At 42.5% G+C, this 17411-nt stretch overlaps 1 pseudogene; it reads left to right on the top strand.

Annotated features, from left to right (window-relative positions):
• Positions 1-1617: 1617 nt before the first annotated feature.
• Positions 1618-15899, top strand: LOC129533536 (tigger transposable element-derived protein 1-like; annotated as a pseudogene).
• Positions 15900-17411: the final 1512 nt, after the last annotated feature.

Here is a 17411-nt window from a genome sequence, read left to right as displayed (position 1 = left end):
TGTATGAACAGGCAACCCTTCACCATAACTGTAGTGTATTTTCCTGTAGTCACTAAAGCTGAGCTTTGAGAGTCTGGGTGTTCCTTTCTAAAACTTTGTTGTTCTTTTTAAACTCACCATCTCCAACCCCCACATTGCCAATGTTCATAACACAGTGTCTGGTTGTATTGGACCCTTGCTGGTCAAACGTGGTCCATGGACTAGCAGCACTGGTATTATCTGAGAGCTTGTTAGAAATGCAGAACGGGCACATGCTGGGCACAGTGGCTCACGCCTGTAATCCCAGCAGTTTGGAAGGCTGAGGCAGGCGGATCACCTGAGGTCAGGAGTTCGAGACCAGCCTGGCCAACATGGCGAAACCTCATCTCTACTAAAAATACAAAAGTTAGCTGGGTGTGGTGGCGGATGCCTGTAATCCCAGCTACTCAGGAGGCTGAGGCAGGAGAATCACTTGAATCCAGGAGGCAGAGGTTGCAGTGAGCCGAGATCGTGCCACTGCACTCCAGCCTGGGCAACAGAGAGAGACTCTGTCTCAAAAAAAAAAAAAAAAAAAAACCCAGAACCCCAGGCACCCAAGATGTATACGTAGGGATGTGCTCGTACTTCAGCCTCTTGAGTAGCTGGGACAAGAGGCATGGGCCACCAAGCCTGGCTAATTTTTTTATCTTTTGTAGAGATGGGGTCTCGCTATGTTGCCCAGGCTGGTCTCAAAATCCTGGGCTCAAGCAATCCTCCCACCTCGGCCTCTCTAAGTGCTGGGATTATAGGCATGCACCACTATACCTGGCCTATAAAAATTTGTTAAAAGAGTAATTTTGGTGGGTTTAAAAATAAGATGAAACTAAATTACTAGGACACAGTAGACATTTGACAAGGGCAAATTAAAGTGTCCTAAGGTTTTATATTTTGGGAAAAGTCATTAGAGATATTGATTAACTTTAGACTAATTAGGACAAGTATTTATATGAAAAATTTAAGGGTTCCCACTAAAAGAGTAGAAATGGAATGTAAAATTTTCAAACCAACGAAGAAAAATAATGTGATCAATTGGTAGAATGCAAAAAATAAAAATAAAAAAGAGGAGAAAAGAAGTAAAGATAAAAAGAAAACACAAAATAAAATGGTAGAAGTAAATTCACAAATATCATTAACCATAATAATTCTAATTGGAGGAAACTTAAAATTTCTGAACACGCACTTGATGCCAGGTGCGTGGCACTATGCTGTGCCCAATACAAAAACAGATAAACAAAAGCTTCTGTCTTCAAAAGCTTATAGTCCAGTAGTGGGTGGGGCAGGGCTGAGAATGAGGCTAAGCAAAGCAATACCTCATTCTATTGTGCTTCTTGTATACTGAATCTTTTTTTTTTTTAAACAAGTGCACGGTTTTTGGCAACCCTGCATTGAGCAATGCTATTGGTGCCAATTTTCCAACAGCATATGCTCATTTTTTGTCTCAGGGTCACATTTTGGTAATGCTTGCAATGTTTCTAACTTTTTCATATTATTATATATATTATGTTGATCTGTGATCAGTGATCTTTGATGTTAACTATTGTCATTGTTTTGGGGCACCACAAACCTCACCATATAGGATAGCAAACTTAATCGATAAATATGCGTGTTCTGATTCCTCCACCGACCAGGTGTCCTCCCATCTCTCTCCCACTCTTTGGGCCTCCCTATTCCCTGGGACACAATATATTGAAATCAGGCCAACTAATAATCCCTGCAGTGGTCTCAAAGTGTTCAAGTGAAAGGAAGAGTTGCACATCTCTCTTTTTAAATCAAAAGCTAGAAACGCTTAAGCTTAGTGAGGAAGGCATGTGAAAGCCGAGCTAGACTGAAAGCTAGGCCTCTTGCACCAAACAGTTAGCTGAGTTGTGAAGGCAAAGAAAAGTTCTTGAAGGAAATGGAAAGTGCTACTCCAGTGGACACATGCATGATTAGAAAGGGAAACAGCTTTATTGCTGATATGCAGAAAGCTTGGGTGATGGCAATAGAGAATCAAACCAGCCACTGTATTCCCTTAAGCCAAAGCCTTAGCCAGGGCCAGAGAAAGGCCCTTATTCTCTTCAAATTTATGAAGGCAGAGAGAGGTGAGGAGGCTGCAAAATATTTTTTTTTAAGCTAGCAGAGGTTGGTTGATGAGATTTAAGGAAAGAAATCATCTCTATAACATAAAAGTGCAAGAGAAGCAGTAAGTGCTGATGTAGAAGCTGCAGCAAGTTATCCAGGATATTTAGCTAAGATCTCTGAGGAAGGCGGCTACACTAAGCAACAGATTTTCGGTGTAGACCAAGCAGCCTTCTATTAGAAGAAGATGCTACCTGGGACTTTCATAGCTAGAAAGAAGTCAATACCTGGCCTCAAAGCTTCAAAGGACAGGCTGACTCTCTTGTTAGAGGCTAATGGAGTTGGTGACTTTAAGTTGAAGCCAATGCTCATTGACTATTTTTTTTTCTTTCTTTCTTTTTTTTTTTTGTGACGGAGTCTCACTCTGTTGCCCAGGCTGGAGTGTAGCGGTGCAATCTCGGCTCACTGCAACCTCTGCCACCCAGGTTCAAGCAATTCTCCTGCCTCAGGTTCCTGAGTAGCTGGGATTACAGGCCCCTGCCACCACGCCCGGGTAATTTTTTGTAGTTCTTAGTAGAGACGGGGTTTCACCATCTTGGCCAGGCTGGTCTTGAACTCCAGACCTCGTGATCTGCCCACCTTGGCCTCCCAAAGTGCTGGGATTACAGGCATGAGCATTCGAGCTCATTGACTGTTTCAAAAGTCCTAGGACTTGTAAGAAATATGCTAACCCTACTGTGCTTGTGCTCTAGAAATGGAATAACAAAGCCTGATGACAGGACATCTGTTTACAGCATGGTTTACTGAATATTTTAAGCCCACTGTTGAAAACTACTGCTCAGAAAAAAGATCCCTTTCAAAATATTACTGCTCATTGACAACGCACCTGGTTACCCAATAACGCTAATGGAGATGTACGAGGAGATGAATGTTGTTTTCATGCCTGCTAATACAACATCCATTCTGTAGTCTGTGGATCAAGGAGTAATTTTGACTCTCAAATCTTATTATTTAAGAAATGCATTCATAAGGCTATACAGCCATAGATAGTGGTTTCTCTGATGGATCTGGGCAAAGTAAATTGAAAACCTTCTGGAAAGGATTCATCGTTCTAGATGTCATTAAGAACATTCATGATTCATGGGTCAGGGTCAAGATATCAACATTAACAAGAATTTGGAAGAAGTTGATTCCAACCCTTACGCATGACTTCAGTGGGGGAAGTCACTGGAGATGTGGTGAAAATAGCAAGAGAACCAGAATTAGAAATGGAGCCTGTTCCCTCCTCCCTGCTTCTTAAAAAAACAGTGGAGCCTGAAGATGCGACTGAATTGCTGCAATCTCATGATATATATGATACTATCTTCTCAATATATATGATACTATCTTCTCAATTTATTACAAATTGTAATAAACATAATAATCAAACTGGTGCTCCAAGCTTATGCTGTTCACATGGAAGACACTGCAAAAGAAGACACAATAGAGACTGCCTTGCAATTGTACCTTGCAATAAGAGGTACAAATTGTTTCTATAGAGATGGAGAAATAAAAGGACAAATCTAGTTGCCTAAAAGACAATTCTCTGTACACATTTTATTTACAGTTTTTACATTGTCTTAATACGGATTGGATTGCTTTTTCTACTTGAGCCTTTTTAACCAAAACAAAATAACCTAAGTAATACAAAGTGTTAAAATGCAGCATAACATTTTAATTCTGTGAAGAATTTTTCTAATTCTGTGAAGAATTTTTCTAATTCTGTGAAGAATGTCAATGGTCATTTAATGGGAATAGCATTGAATCTATAAATTACTTTGGGCAGTATGGCCATTTTCACGATATTGATTCTGCCTATCCATGAGCATAGAATGTTTTTCCTTTTCTTTGTGTCCTCTGTGATTTCCTTGAGCAGTGGTTTGTAGTTCTCCTTGAAGAGGTCCTTCACTTCCCTTGTTAATTGTATTCTTAGGTATTTTATTCTCTTTGTAGCAATTGTGAATGAGAGTTCTTTCATGATTTGGCTCTCTGCTTGTTTATTCTTGGTGTATAAGCATGCTTGTGATTTTTGCACATTGATTTTTTATCCTAAGATTTCACTGAAGTTGCTTATCAGCTTGAGAGCTTTTGGGCTAAGAAGATGGGGTTTTCTAGATATAGGATCATGTCATCTGTGAACAGAGACAGTTTGACTTCCTCTTTTCCTATTCAAATACGCTTTCTTTCTTTCTTTTGCCTGATTGCCCTGGCTAGAACTCCCAATACTATGTTGAATAGGAGTAGTGAGAGAGGGCATCCTTGTCTTGTGCTGGTTTTCAAGGAGAATGCTTCCAACTTTTGTCCATTCAGTATGATATTGGCTGTGGGTTTGTCATAAATGGTTCTCATTGTCTTGATGTATGTTCCATCAATACGTAGCTTATTGAGAGTTTTTAACACGAAGGGATGTTGAATTTTATGGAAGGCCTTTTCTGTATCTATTGAGATAATCATGTGGTTTTTGTCTTTAGTTCTGTTTATGTGATGAATTATGTTTATTGATTTGCATATGTTGAACCAGCCTTGCATCCTAGGGATGAAGCTGACTTGATCGTGGTGGATAAACTTTTTGATGTGCTGCTGGATTCGGCTTGCCAGTATTTTATTGAGGATTTTTGCATCAATGTTTATGAGGGATATTGGCCTGAAGTTTTCTTTCTTTGTTGTATCTCTGCCAGGTTTTGGTATCAGAATGGCACTGGCCTCATAAAATAAGTTTGAGAGGAGGCCCTCCTTTTCAATTGTTCGGAATAGTTTCAGAAGAAATGGTACCAGCTCCTCTTTGTACCTCTGGTAGAATTCAGCTGTAAATCCGTCTGGTCCTGGGCTTTTTTTGGTTGGTAGGCTATTAATTATTGCCTCAATTTCAGAACTTGTTATTGGTCTATTCAGGGATTCAACTTCTTCCTGGTTCAGTCTTGGGAGAGTGTATGTGTCCAGGAACTTATCCATTTCTTGTAGATTTTCTAGTTTATTTGCATAGTGGTGTTCTTAATATTATCTGATGGTTGTATTTCTGTGGGGTCAGTGGTGATATCCCCTCTATCATTTTTTTTGTGTCTATTTGATTCTTCTCTCTTTTCTTCTTTATTAGTCTAGCTAGCAGTTTTTTTTTTTTCCCTCAAAAAATCAGCTCCTAGATTTGTAGATTTTTTGAAGGGTTTTTTTGTATCTCTATCTCCTTCAGTTCTGCTCTGATCTTGGTTATTTCTTGTCTTCTGCCAGCTTTGGGGTTTGTTTGCTCTTGGCTCTCTAGTTCTTTTAGCTGTGATGTTAGATTGTCAATTTGAGATCTTTCTACCTTTTTGTGTTACAGCATTTAGTGCTATAAATTGCTCTGTTAACACTGCTTTAGCTGCATCCCAGAGATTCTGGCATGTTATCTCTTTGTTCTCATTGGTTTCAAAGAATTTCTTGATTTCTGCCTTAATTTCATTATTTACCCGGGTATCATTCAGGAGCAGGCTGTTCAATTTCCATGTAGTTGTGTGGTTTTGAGTGAGCTTCTTAATCTTCAGTTCTAATTTGATTGTGCTGTGGTCTGAGAGACTGTTATGATTTCAGCTCTCTTGCATTTGCTGAGGAGTGTTTTACTTCCAACTATGTGATTGATTTTATAGTAAGTGCCATGTGGTGCCAAGAATGTATATTCTGTTGCTTTTGGGTGAAGAGTTCTGTAGATATCTGTCAGGTCCACTTGATCCAGAGCTGAGTTCAAGTCCTGAATATTTTGTTAATTTTCTGTCTTGATGATCTGTCTAATATTGGCAGTGAGGTGTTAAGGTCTCCCACTATTATTGTGTGGGAGTCTAAGCAAAAATTGACAAATGGGATCTAACTAAACTAAAGGGCTTCTGCATAGCAAAAGAAACTATCATCAGAGTGAACAGACAACCTATAGAATGGGAGAAAATTTTTGCAATCTATCCATTTGACAAAGGTCTAATATTCCGAATCTACAAGAAACTTAAGTTTACAAGAAAAAAACAACCCCATTAACAAGTGAGCAAAGGACATGAACAGACACTTCCCAAAAGAAGGCATTTATATGGCCAACAAACATAAAAATAAAGGGTCAACATTACTGATCATTAGAGAAATGCAAATCAAAACCACAGTGAGATACCATCTCACGCCAGCCAGAATGGCGATTATTAAAAAGTCAAGAAACAGCAGATGCTGGCGAGGCTGTGGAGAAATAGGAACACTTTTACACTGTTGGTGGAAATGTAAATTAGTTCAACCATTGTGGAAGACAGTATGGCAATTCCTCAAAGACCTAGAACCAGAAATGCCATTTGACCCAGCAATCCCATTACTTGGTATGTACCCAAAGGAATATAAATAATTCGATTACAAAGATACATGCACATGTCCATTGCAGCACTATTCACAATAGCAAAGACGTGTAACCAACCTAGTGGTAGACCGGATAAAGAAAATGTGGTACATATACACCATGGAATATCATGCAGCCATTAAGAAGGAATGAGATCATGTCCTTTGCAGTGGCATGGATGGATCTGGAAGCCATTATCCTCAGCAAACTAACACAGGAACAAAAAACCAAACACTGCATATTTCCACTTATAAGTGGGAGGTGAACAGTGAGAACACATGGACATAGGAAGGGGAACAACACACACTGGGGCCTGTTGGGGGGTGGGGGAGGGAGAGAATCAGGAAAAATAGCTAATGCATGCAGGGCTTAATACTTAGGTGATGGTTTGATAGATGTAGCAAACCGCCATGGCACACATTTATGTATGCAACAAACCTGCACATCCTGCACATGTATTACGGAACTTAAAATAAAATAAAATAAAAAATATAGCATAAAGATACAAAACTAGACATACTAATTCTAGTTAGAAATGTAATTATGATGTTACATTTTTATGATCAACAATTATGTTGTGGAAATTATACAAACACACATCACTGACTTGAATGAAATGCATAAAATTGTAGCAAAGCTTTGTAGTTACAAAAAACAAAAACAAATTACCAAAGAAAGCACAATTTTTTGGGGGGGAAGGGTTTTTTTCTTTCTTTTTTTTTAAATTATGCTTTAAGTTTTAGGGTGCATGTGCACAACGTGCAGGTTTGTTACATATATATACATGTGCCATGTTGGTGTGCTGCACCCATTAACTTGTCATTTAACATTAGGTATATCTCCTAATGCTATCCCTCCCCCATCCCCCAACCCCATGACAGGCCCCGGTGTGTGATGTTCCCCTTCCTGTGTCCAGGTGTTCTCATTGTTCAATTCCCACCTATGAGTGAGAACATGCGGTGTTTGGTTTTTTGTCCATGAGATAGTTTGCTGAGAATGATGTTTTCCAGCTTCATCCATGTCCCTACAAAGGACATGAACTCATCATTTTTTATGGCTGCATAGTATTCCATGGTGTATATGTGCCACATTTTCTTAATCCAGTCTATCATTGTTGGACATTTGGGTTGGTTCCAAGTCTTTGCTATTGTGAATAGTGCCACAATAAACACACGTGTGCATGGGTCCCAAAGAATGCACAAAATTAATGTCTATTCCACCTTTGTGTCATATTCCTGGATTCCCATGATATAACTTTGACAGATGAGGAGTTGATTCTTACAGATGAGCAAAGAAAGTAGTTTTTTGAGATGGAATCCACTCCTGGTGAAGATGCCGTGAACGTTGTTGAAATGACAACAAAGGATTGAGAATATCACATAAACGTAGTTGATAAAGTGGTGGCAGGATTTGAGAGAACTGACTCCAGTTTTGAAAGAACTTCTATTGTGGACAAAATGCTACCAAAAAGCACTGCATGCTACAGAGAAATCTTTTGTAAAGAGAAAAGTCCATCTATGTCACAAACTTCGTTGTCTTATTTTTTTTTTTAATTGCCACGGCGACCTCAATCTTCAGCAACCACCACCCTGATCAGTTAGCATCCATCAACAGTGAAGCAAGACCCTCTACTTGCAAAAAGATTACTACTCACTGAGGGCTCAGATGATTGCTACCATTTTTTTTTTAGCAACAAAGTATTTTAAAATTAAGGTATGTACTTTTTAAAAGATGTGATGCTATGGTACACTTAATAGACTACAGTATAGTGTGACCGCAACTCTTCGATGCACTGGGAAACCAAAACATTGGTGTGACTCACTGTATTGCCATATTTGCTTTATTGCAGTGGTCTGGAACTGAACCCACGATATCTCCAAAATACACCTGTAAAAACAGTAGGCTAAGTGTTATGATAAACGAAACACAGAGTGCTATGGGACTAAAAGAAGGGGCATCTAGCTTAGCCTGTTGGGAGAGGGTCAGGGAAAGCTTTCTGAAGATGGTGACCCCTCAGCTGCACTTTGGAGGATGAGTGAGAAGACAAAAGGGGTAGGAAGGGTGTACCAGGCAAATGTAACAGCATGTGCAAATGCACAGAATTGTAAGAGAACATGGCACGTTCTGGTCCGACATTGTTCCATTACGGATGAGGAACCTGAAGCCCAGAAAAGGTGAGGAGACTACCCCAAGGTCACCCAGTGAATTAGTAGTAGGATCAGAATTTGCACCAAGACTTGTGTTTCCTTTTACATTGGATTTTCCACTATACCACAGTGCCTTAGGTTTGTAGCAGGGGATTCTGTGACTAGAGGTTGTTGAGACTGCAGCCAACTTTGAAAATGAGCTGCATGTGGGTGTGGGGGCTGGATCTGTCTCCGGCCCATCCCTGGCTGGAGCCGAGCCAGGAACTTGGCAGTTTCCAGGGCTGAGCCACCCAGCTCACCCCAAGGAAGCCTCGGCCTCCAGCCATGGCACTACCACGTGGTTTAATCATTAACTCCAAGTTCACAGGGCTGAAGCTGGAATGCACAGGACCTGGGGAGCAGACCGGGTCTCCAGGGAGCTAAGAGAACGTTGGCTTTTGAGATGGGAGGGGACCAAAGTTTAGAATGGGGTTTTTCATCCCTGAATGGATCTATGTTCTGGGCTCAGGAACAAGGGCACTCGCTGTTACTCTCAATTTTGTTGGAGTTTACACATGTTGTTAGCTTGATTTCAGGATTTCCTTTGAACGTTCATAGCAGATTGTGTTTCCCTCTGCCACATCCCTCAGCCTGCATTCACCTACCCCGCTAAACTGTGATGCTCCCCTCGGAGGGCAGGACTCGGTGCTTGGAACAATCTGGTGCATAGTTGGTGCTCATTAAATATAGGCTGATTGATTGAATAAATGAGGCCCTAACTCTGCCTAAAGGCATCCCAAAGCACATGCTTTTTTTAAAAAAAATTAAAAGACATAGAAACCTGGCTGGGTGCAGTGGCTCATGCCTGTAATCCCAGCACTTTTGGAAGCTGAGACAAAAGAATCACTTGAGCCCAGGGTTCAAGACCAACCTGGATAACAAAGTAAGACTCCGTCTCTTATGAAAATAAAAATGAAAAAAAAAAAAAAAGAAATGGTAACTGATTTTGCTTTAAAAGTTCAACAGAGATTCCCAAAAATCCCCGGAGATATTCTGTGCTATCATAAAATAGTCTAGCACCATGATGAGGTCCACTGTTCTAGAAGAGATGGACTGCTTTTTTTTTTTTTTTAATAATTTCAACTTTTATTTTAGATCCAGGGGTACATGTGCAGGTTTGTTGTCTGGGTATATTGTATGACAACGAGGTTTGGGGTATCAATGATCGTATCACCCAAGTAGTGAGCATAGTACCCAATAGGCAGGTTTTCGGCCCTTGCCCCCCTCCCTCCCTCTCCCCTTTTGGAGTCCCCTGTGTCTATTGTTCTCATCTTTGTGTCTGTATGTACCCAGTGGTCAGCTCCCACTTATAAGTGAGAACATGTAGTATTTGGTTTTCTGTTCCTGCATTAGTTCCTTTGAGATAATGGCCTCCAGCTACATCCATGTTGCTGCAAAGGATGTGATTTCATTCTTTCTTATTGCTGCATAGTATTCTATGGTGTATATGTACCACATTTGCTTTATCCAATCCACCGTGGATGGGCATCTAGGTGACTCCATGTCTTTGCTATTATGGTATTTTTGGTAGAACCATTTATTTTCCTTTGGGTAGATACCCAGTCATGGGATTGCTGGGTCAAGTGATAGTTCTGTTGGGGATGTTCTTAAGGAGTCAGTGTGTGGATGACTGCAGAGTTTGTGAGGTTGCTTTGGCATTCTTGGGAGAGGGGGGCTATTCAGATATGAGGCCATGTTTTATTGAGGAAACAAAAGCCCAGTGGAGGTCAAATTCCACCAGCATAATAAAGGTAACTGCCTCTTTTGATTTCTGAAAGCTGTAACCTGCAATTGGAAAGACTGCATTATCAGTAGCATTGCTAAGCCCTGGAAATGCACCTTTAAAGGGATTTCTGGATTCCACATAACAAAACTTCCCCTGGAAGGTGAGGTGCAGGTGGCAGTAAAATTTCTGTTCTTTTTTGGTGAACCCAAGTTTCCTGATCTCGAAAGTAGAGACAGTCATCTTTTCTTCACAACGTACTGGTAATGGTTAAACGGAATGACGGTATATAACGTCCTTGGCACCCAGGAGATGTCAGTCCCAGTGAAAATTATCTTCTGTCTCTTAAAAGTAAAAATCCTGAACCGATATACACAGCCAGAGATGTGGAGATACATTTTGCTCTTAGATGCCATGTGTGTGGTGCCCAGTGATTCGGAGACCAATCTGGAAGGGAAAGAATCACTCTGCTGAATGCTGGCTTAAAGTGTAAATGTGTGCCGATAGTGTTGCTATAGCCAGCACTGGAGCATACTGGGAGAAGAAACTTCCCTTGCAAGAATAATCACTCTCCTGGAAAGTGACTATTGGTTGGAATTGAGCCATAAAGGCTGCCGACTCTCACCCTAGCAAATTCTGTGTCAGCCCAAGGTCCTGGACATTCTGGGAAAACTGGCCAATGTCAGGGAGCTGTTTCTGTACCAGCCTCTGGGTCCTTTTTTTTATTTGTGGGTTAGTGGCCTATCATACAGCCAGTTTGCATTTACCTCTGTCTACCACTTGTAGTTGTCAGGGTTCTGTAAGTTCTTTAAAGTTCTAGCACTCAGTGATGATTATGTCAGGGGAAAAAATTCAGGAAGGACCTCAGGCTTAGGTTCCTCCAACTTCCCACCTGCCCTTGGTCTCAGCAACAATGGAGAACAAATTGCCTTTGCAAGGAATTGGAAGATGCTGAGCTGCTCTGGCCACCTGATCTCTTTTTCCCTTCCCTTTATCATTTCTCTCCTTTGCCCTAAAACCTGAGATGAAATGAGAAGTAAATTGCCAAGGGAGATCCTCTCCTGGGGCAAATTTCCTGTCCTTGTTTATGGGCACAGAGACCCTGAGTGGGAAGGCCAGTTGCAGGGCACTCTCCCAGAACCAGCCCTGGGGTGACAGGTGCAGGCAGGATCCACGCTTTCATGGGGGAGGGGAAGGATTGCAAAAGAGGAGGAGGAAGAAAGACTGTGGGAGACCCCAAGGGCTGCCCCTATTTCTCTACTCCACCCCAACCTGAAACTGACTGTCGGTCTCCACCAAGCCTGAGAGAGAGAGAGAGAGAGAGAAAGAGGGAGTGGGGAGAAAGAGACAGGGAGGGGGAAATCAAAGAAAATTGCAAAAGTCAATGGCCTGGAACTAGAGGCAGCCTCAGCAACTGCAGTGTGACTTTGATTCCCCTATCATAACCCTGAATTAAAAATTCAGGCAATTATCTGCATGGCTTCCTTCTGATTAGAACGAGCCGGAGCCTCATTAATGCATCAGCACAGAGGAAAGCCATTAGGGTCTGTGAAATGGAATGTTTCTCTGAGAACAGGTTCCGCTTGATGTAGAATACCCAGCAAAAAGAAATTTCACACATTTTTGAGCTCAGAGTCACAGGACGGCACCCAGCTTCAGGGCTGCAGACCCCGCCACCACAGTCGGCACCTCTCAGCTGGCTCTGGGTGAAAGCCACCTTTGTTTCGCAGCCTCTCTCTGGCACCTCCATCCACTGCATTGTGTGGAGGGAGGCTGAAGGAGCTGAGGGGCTGAGGGGCTTGCTGGGTCCTGAGACACTGAGTCAGCCTTCAGCCAGGATCCCCAGTTTCAAAGGCTTTGAGCCACAGGGAGCATGGGAACTTCACAGGAACACTGCCCTCCTCTGCTAGAAGAACTAGAATAGAAGCACCGTCGAGGACAGTGAAGGTCCTAGACTCCAGAAAAGGTCAAAGTATCTTCATAGCCCCCCCCAATTCTCGGTACTTTCTTCACCCACGTGGTAATTTGGTCATCCCAAGATGGCCAAAGCAGGATCTGGTGAAGCCCAGTCAGCCTTGGAAGGTTGTTGCTTAAGAGAGGGTGAAGGATTGGAGGGCATCTTTTATTCATGGTCCAGGGTACCCTTTATCCATCCCTTATTCTATAAGCTCGGAGCTTCCAGAAATGCAAATCTATGGCCCAATTTCTAAGTGGGTGAATATCCCTACAATATTTGGCATTCGGAAACTCTCATGCACCCCATTTTGGGACTTCTATAGGGGCAGCTTTCTTCCCTAAATGACTATATTGCTTATGGGGAAACCCAAGAGAGCTGTTCCAGACAAGTACCTTTGCAGCCCTAGTAAGTTCATCTCTTGGGAGAGTTGGGTTCAACTTGACTTTGTCTAAATTTTCTTCTAGTTGGTGGGTAGGACTTGGGTTTCCTCATTTTAGACATCTTGACATTTCTCCAATATGGTGATTCTCAGGACACCAAACATTAATCCTTAGGATGAACAACAAATAATCTCTTTAGGAGAAAAGTCAATGTTATATGGGAAGAACTGAAAAAGGTGAAAAAGTTTCTGTAGGAAGAGAACTAGTTAAGAGTTGATAGGATGCCAACGAAGAAAATGATATCCTTCAAACGGTTTGACTAAGCCACGTTCTTCTCCTGGCACACCTGTTAACTCTTCAGTGTTAAGAACCAGGGCTAAATGTCCGGGTAAAGCTGTGAACAGGGCGCATCTGTGGTTAGTGTAATGGAGTCCATGTAGTACTGATGGAATTTGTATCAACAGCGCCCCCTACTGCATATGAGCAAAACTGGACAACCCATAGTAATTTGTTTTCGAAAGTGTTTTCAGCCAATCCCATGTTAGAAGGATACATTCCTGGTCATCAGGGAGTTTTTATGAAGCATGTTTTCAATACTGCAGACAGTTTTATGGGTGAAGGCTCCTAGAGTTTATCTCACTCTCTAACACAAACAAGATGCTTGGTGATTCAACCATGCTATTTGTGGGCTGTGAGCATCCATCTCTCTAACACTTAGCTGACAAAGTCAGACGTACTCGAGAATTACTTGTGACTTCAGATGATCCCATGTAAAGCGCTAACCTAAAGGCACCCCGAGTCTTGAGGAGGTGGGGTTACCTATCTCGGCTCATGTTGGTATGGGAGTGAAAAGAGCTGGCCAAAGGTCGGGAATGTGGGCCTTCCAGGGAGGGAAGCTACTGCACCAGCTCAACAGAAAAGGCCTCCTTTCTGCCATCAGAAATGGTCAAATCCCAGCCGTTAGTACTGTAGCACCATTCACTAATTCCTTGATATTTTACACATAGATGCTCTTCCCAGGCAAATCATTCCTTTCTTCCCAAGATCACTCAGCTACGTTTGCAATTCGTCACTCTATATTCACATGACAAACATTTTTCAAGCAATTATGATATGCCAGACATTGTTTAGAACAGGAGTGACAGCACCGAGCAGATGGCAAATGAAGAATTCCCTGTTCTTTGGAGCATACATGCTAGTTGGGGGTACAGATGACAAACAGAAAGACAAGCAAGGGTGTCAGAGCTGTAAATGCTGTGACACACAATGCTGGGCAAGCGGGCAGAGAGTGATGGGGGACTACTTTGCACAGGTGGTCAGGGGAAGCCTCTCTGAAGAGCACGTTAGGAAATCTTTCTAATGCTCCCTGCCAAGCGATCTTCCTTCTCTCTTTTAAAACTAGAATTGCCTCTCCCATTAAACATTCCCAGTTAACTCTCCCTGTCCTTTGACTTTCCACTCAGCTCATCATCTCTGCTCAAGCTTCTTCATCTTGCAAAGAGACAGGATCATAATCTCCCTGAGGACAAGGGCCCATCTTCTGCTTCTTTGGCTTGCTACCAGAGTGGAGAAGAGGGGAACGAACATTGCTACTATATGCTAGAAACATGAATGCTTTAGTTCATTGACTCCCCTCAAAACTCCTGCCATCTCTTTATTATTTGTCCCTGTTTTATAAGTGAGGATAATGAGGCTCGGTTTATTCAAGGGTGTGAGCTGTCGAGGGGTGGAACTGGGATTTGAACCCTGCCCTAGCCTCATGGCCTGCAGTCTTCCCACTCCTAAGCATGGCATAGGGTGAGTGTTCATTAAATGTTGTCAATGAGTCATGAGCACAAGGAAGGGATGAGCTTTGTTTCTCAGAGAGCAGTCCTGCAAAGGAAATGATTAAATTCCCACCAGCTGGCTTATAAATTCTTCTTTTACCCACTAGGTGACCATGAGCCGTTCATTTTCCTCTTCCTGGGCTTTGTAATTCTTCTCTGTGAACTAAGCTTAGACCAGATGATCCCCCAGGTCTCTTCCAGCTCTGACAGTCTAAGGAACGTAATCTTTTGTAAGCAGTAGGGGTGGGTGGTGAATGGGGACGAGTCAAGTGACTTCTTTACATCAAAGATCTGAATCTGAATTTTTATTAAGACAGAACAAAACGCAACAGTTTGTTTCTTCAGTTAAAATTCAAAGCCTGGGCAACATAGTGAGATCCCATCTCTAGAGAAAATTTTAAAAAATTAGCCAGGTGTGGCGGTGTGTGCCTGTTTTCCTAGCTACTCAGGAGGCTGAGGTGGGAGGATCGCTTGAGTCAAGGAGTTCAAGGCTGCAGTGAGCTATGGTTGTGTCACTGCACTCCAGTCTGGCTGACAGAGCGAGGCCCTGTCTCTAAAATAAATAAAAACAATAAATCAACATGTACTGAATATCTACTGTGTACTGGGCCCTGGTATGTGCTGAATCAGATACGGAGATAAATTTTTCAAACGTTATCTTCACCCTGAAACATGTGTAATGAGAAAGACAAATATGACAACAACAACAAATGATAATAATCATAATAATAATAGCTAACAATGTACACGGCACTCCCTCTTTGCCAGAAACTGTTCTGAGCACTTCATACTCTGTAACTGATTTTAATCTTCCCAACCATTGTACGAGGTGGGCACTATCATTATTCCTACTTTACAAGTGAGTAAATTGAGGCACAAAGGGGGATTTGTCAAAAGGGCATGGTGAGCATTAGTAGTGCATGAAAAGTGTTTACCTATGGCGCCTGAAATGTAGAAATCATAACAGGCAGGTGTTTGAAGTGAAAGGATCTTGTGCAGTGTTAACTGGTGGGTTCGTTCCCCTGTCTTTTCTCTATTCCCTGCTTGACCCTTCTGCTACTTAGGATCAGCCACACACACCCAGTGGGAGGGAAGGGATTTTCTGTAGCGAGCAGAGAATGCTTTAGGGTTTGGAAACTTAAAATCCATGGCTGTGAGATGACCCAGGACCTAGAAAAAAGTGGGTGAGTTAGAACCAGTTTTCCCACCACCAGGGAAAGGGGAGAGTAAGAAGAGAAATGAGGCATGCGTAGATCTTCCTGAGAAAGGCAGTTATGACACCCTGTTCCCCATTTGAGCTAGATGTTCAGAGTTCTGGGGATCAGGCCCCAGAGCAGGAATGGCCCGTGTGCATGGTCGATGTGCCAGCCTGAAATGGCCCTGGGCATGATGAGTGAGCGGATGTGCCTGGGGTTTAGAAGTGCTTTGAGTTTGTGAGCAGGTGGAAGTAGAAGGGGTCCGAGCCAGCACGGTGCAGACAGCAGAATGCATGCCCACCTTCCTAGGAGAAGAGTGGAAGTAAACAGTCACAGGGCCCGAAGGGTCCCCTAGAATGAGAGCAAGGAAAAAAGCAGCCTGGAGGAAATAATGCCCCAGGACCAGGACGGGGAGTGGATGCCTCATGGCTGCTGCAAGAAACAGTGGAGTGAAGAGGCCAGAATGGAAGCTCCTTGAGGCAGGGATTCCTTTCTGTTTAGGCTCCATCCTGTGGGCCTAGGTCAGATAATAGGTGATCCGTCAATATTTGTTAAATGAATGACCTTAGGTGTGCTACCTCTGGAATCAGGCCTTTGGTTTTAAATCTCAGCTCTGCCTCTTCCTAGCCAAGTAATCCTTTTGTAAGCCCCTTATCTTCTCTGTGCCTCATCTATAAAATGTGGGTAAAAATCATACGGATCACTACTGATCCAAGATATCAAAAGATGGAACACAGATGAAGCTTTTAGTGTCTGGCACAGTGGAAGTGCTCACTAAGTATTTGCTCCTGGTCTCATGAGATGCCACTGCCCCCACCTTCTTGCCTTACACCTTGGCATTACACTAAGTACTCCCTCTCCTGACCCCTCCTAACTTCGATATTAACCCTGAAGAAAAGATGGGGACTCCAGAATAGGCTAAGATCAAGCTTCCGCCACCACAATACAACAGAGACTCCTGGTAGAACTTAAGCTAAGAGCTTTAAAAAAAAGTTAATCTTCTTGCACAGCTGATGTTGCAGGCTCATTTTCATATTCAAGAATGGCGCAAACCTTTGAAAAGTAGGCATCCCTAGGAGGCCCTTGCTAGCATTTTAAGTTGAACAGTTTTCTCCCACATAGGCGTGTGTACACAGAGAACAACTGACCTCTCACCTTACTCGCCTTTCTAGAAAAGCACAGTTATCCGAGGAGTTATCTTTTGCAGGTGCTGCTAGATAAAACTCAACTTTAAGGCAAAGAGGCCAAGTCTGGGAAACAGATCTCTGTCCTTCCTTTCCCTTACTGTATCCTCATGAAAGACCCCTGGGCTTTCCTGAGGAAATTCAGCACACACAGTTTTATTTCATATTAAGATATGTCCTCCTGAAGGTGAGTGATAAATGTGATCATTAATTTTTTATTGAAAAAAATAATCTGGATTTACCTGGCTTCTCAGTTATCTAAATGGCAACTGGATGACCAACCTTCCTATTTGCCTGAGAGTGGCCTCATTTTAGCACTGAAACCCCTCAGCCCTGGACAAACAAAGACGACGATCTAAATGTCCTGGACAAACCCTAAATGCCGGTGACATCTCAGGTAGACTTGTTGGCCCAAGGGAGTGTTTGGAGATTTTTGTTTTGGATGGAAAAGGAAATGTACTCCTTTGGAATCAGAAGAGCTCACCATCTAGGAATGAAATATGAC

The sequence above is a fragment of the Gorilla gorilla genome, chromosome 4 (assembly GCF_029281585.2).
Source record: "Gorilla gorilla gorilla isolate KB3781 chromosome 4, NHGRI_mGorGor1-v2.1_pri, whole genome shotgun sequence".
In the NCBI taxonomy this organism is placed as follows: Eukaryota; Metazoa; Chordata; class Mammalia; order Primates; family Hominidae; genus Gorilla; species Gorilla gorilla.
Note: the sequence above shows the minus strand (reverse complement) of the source record. Positions and strands in the feature narration are given on the sequence as shown.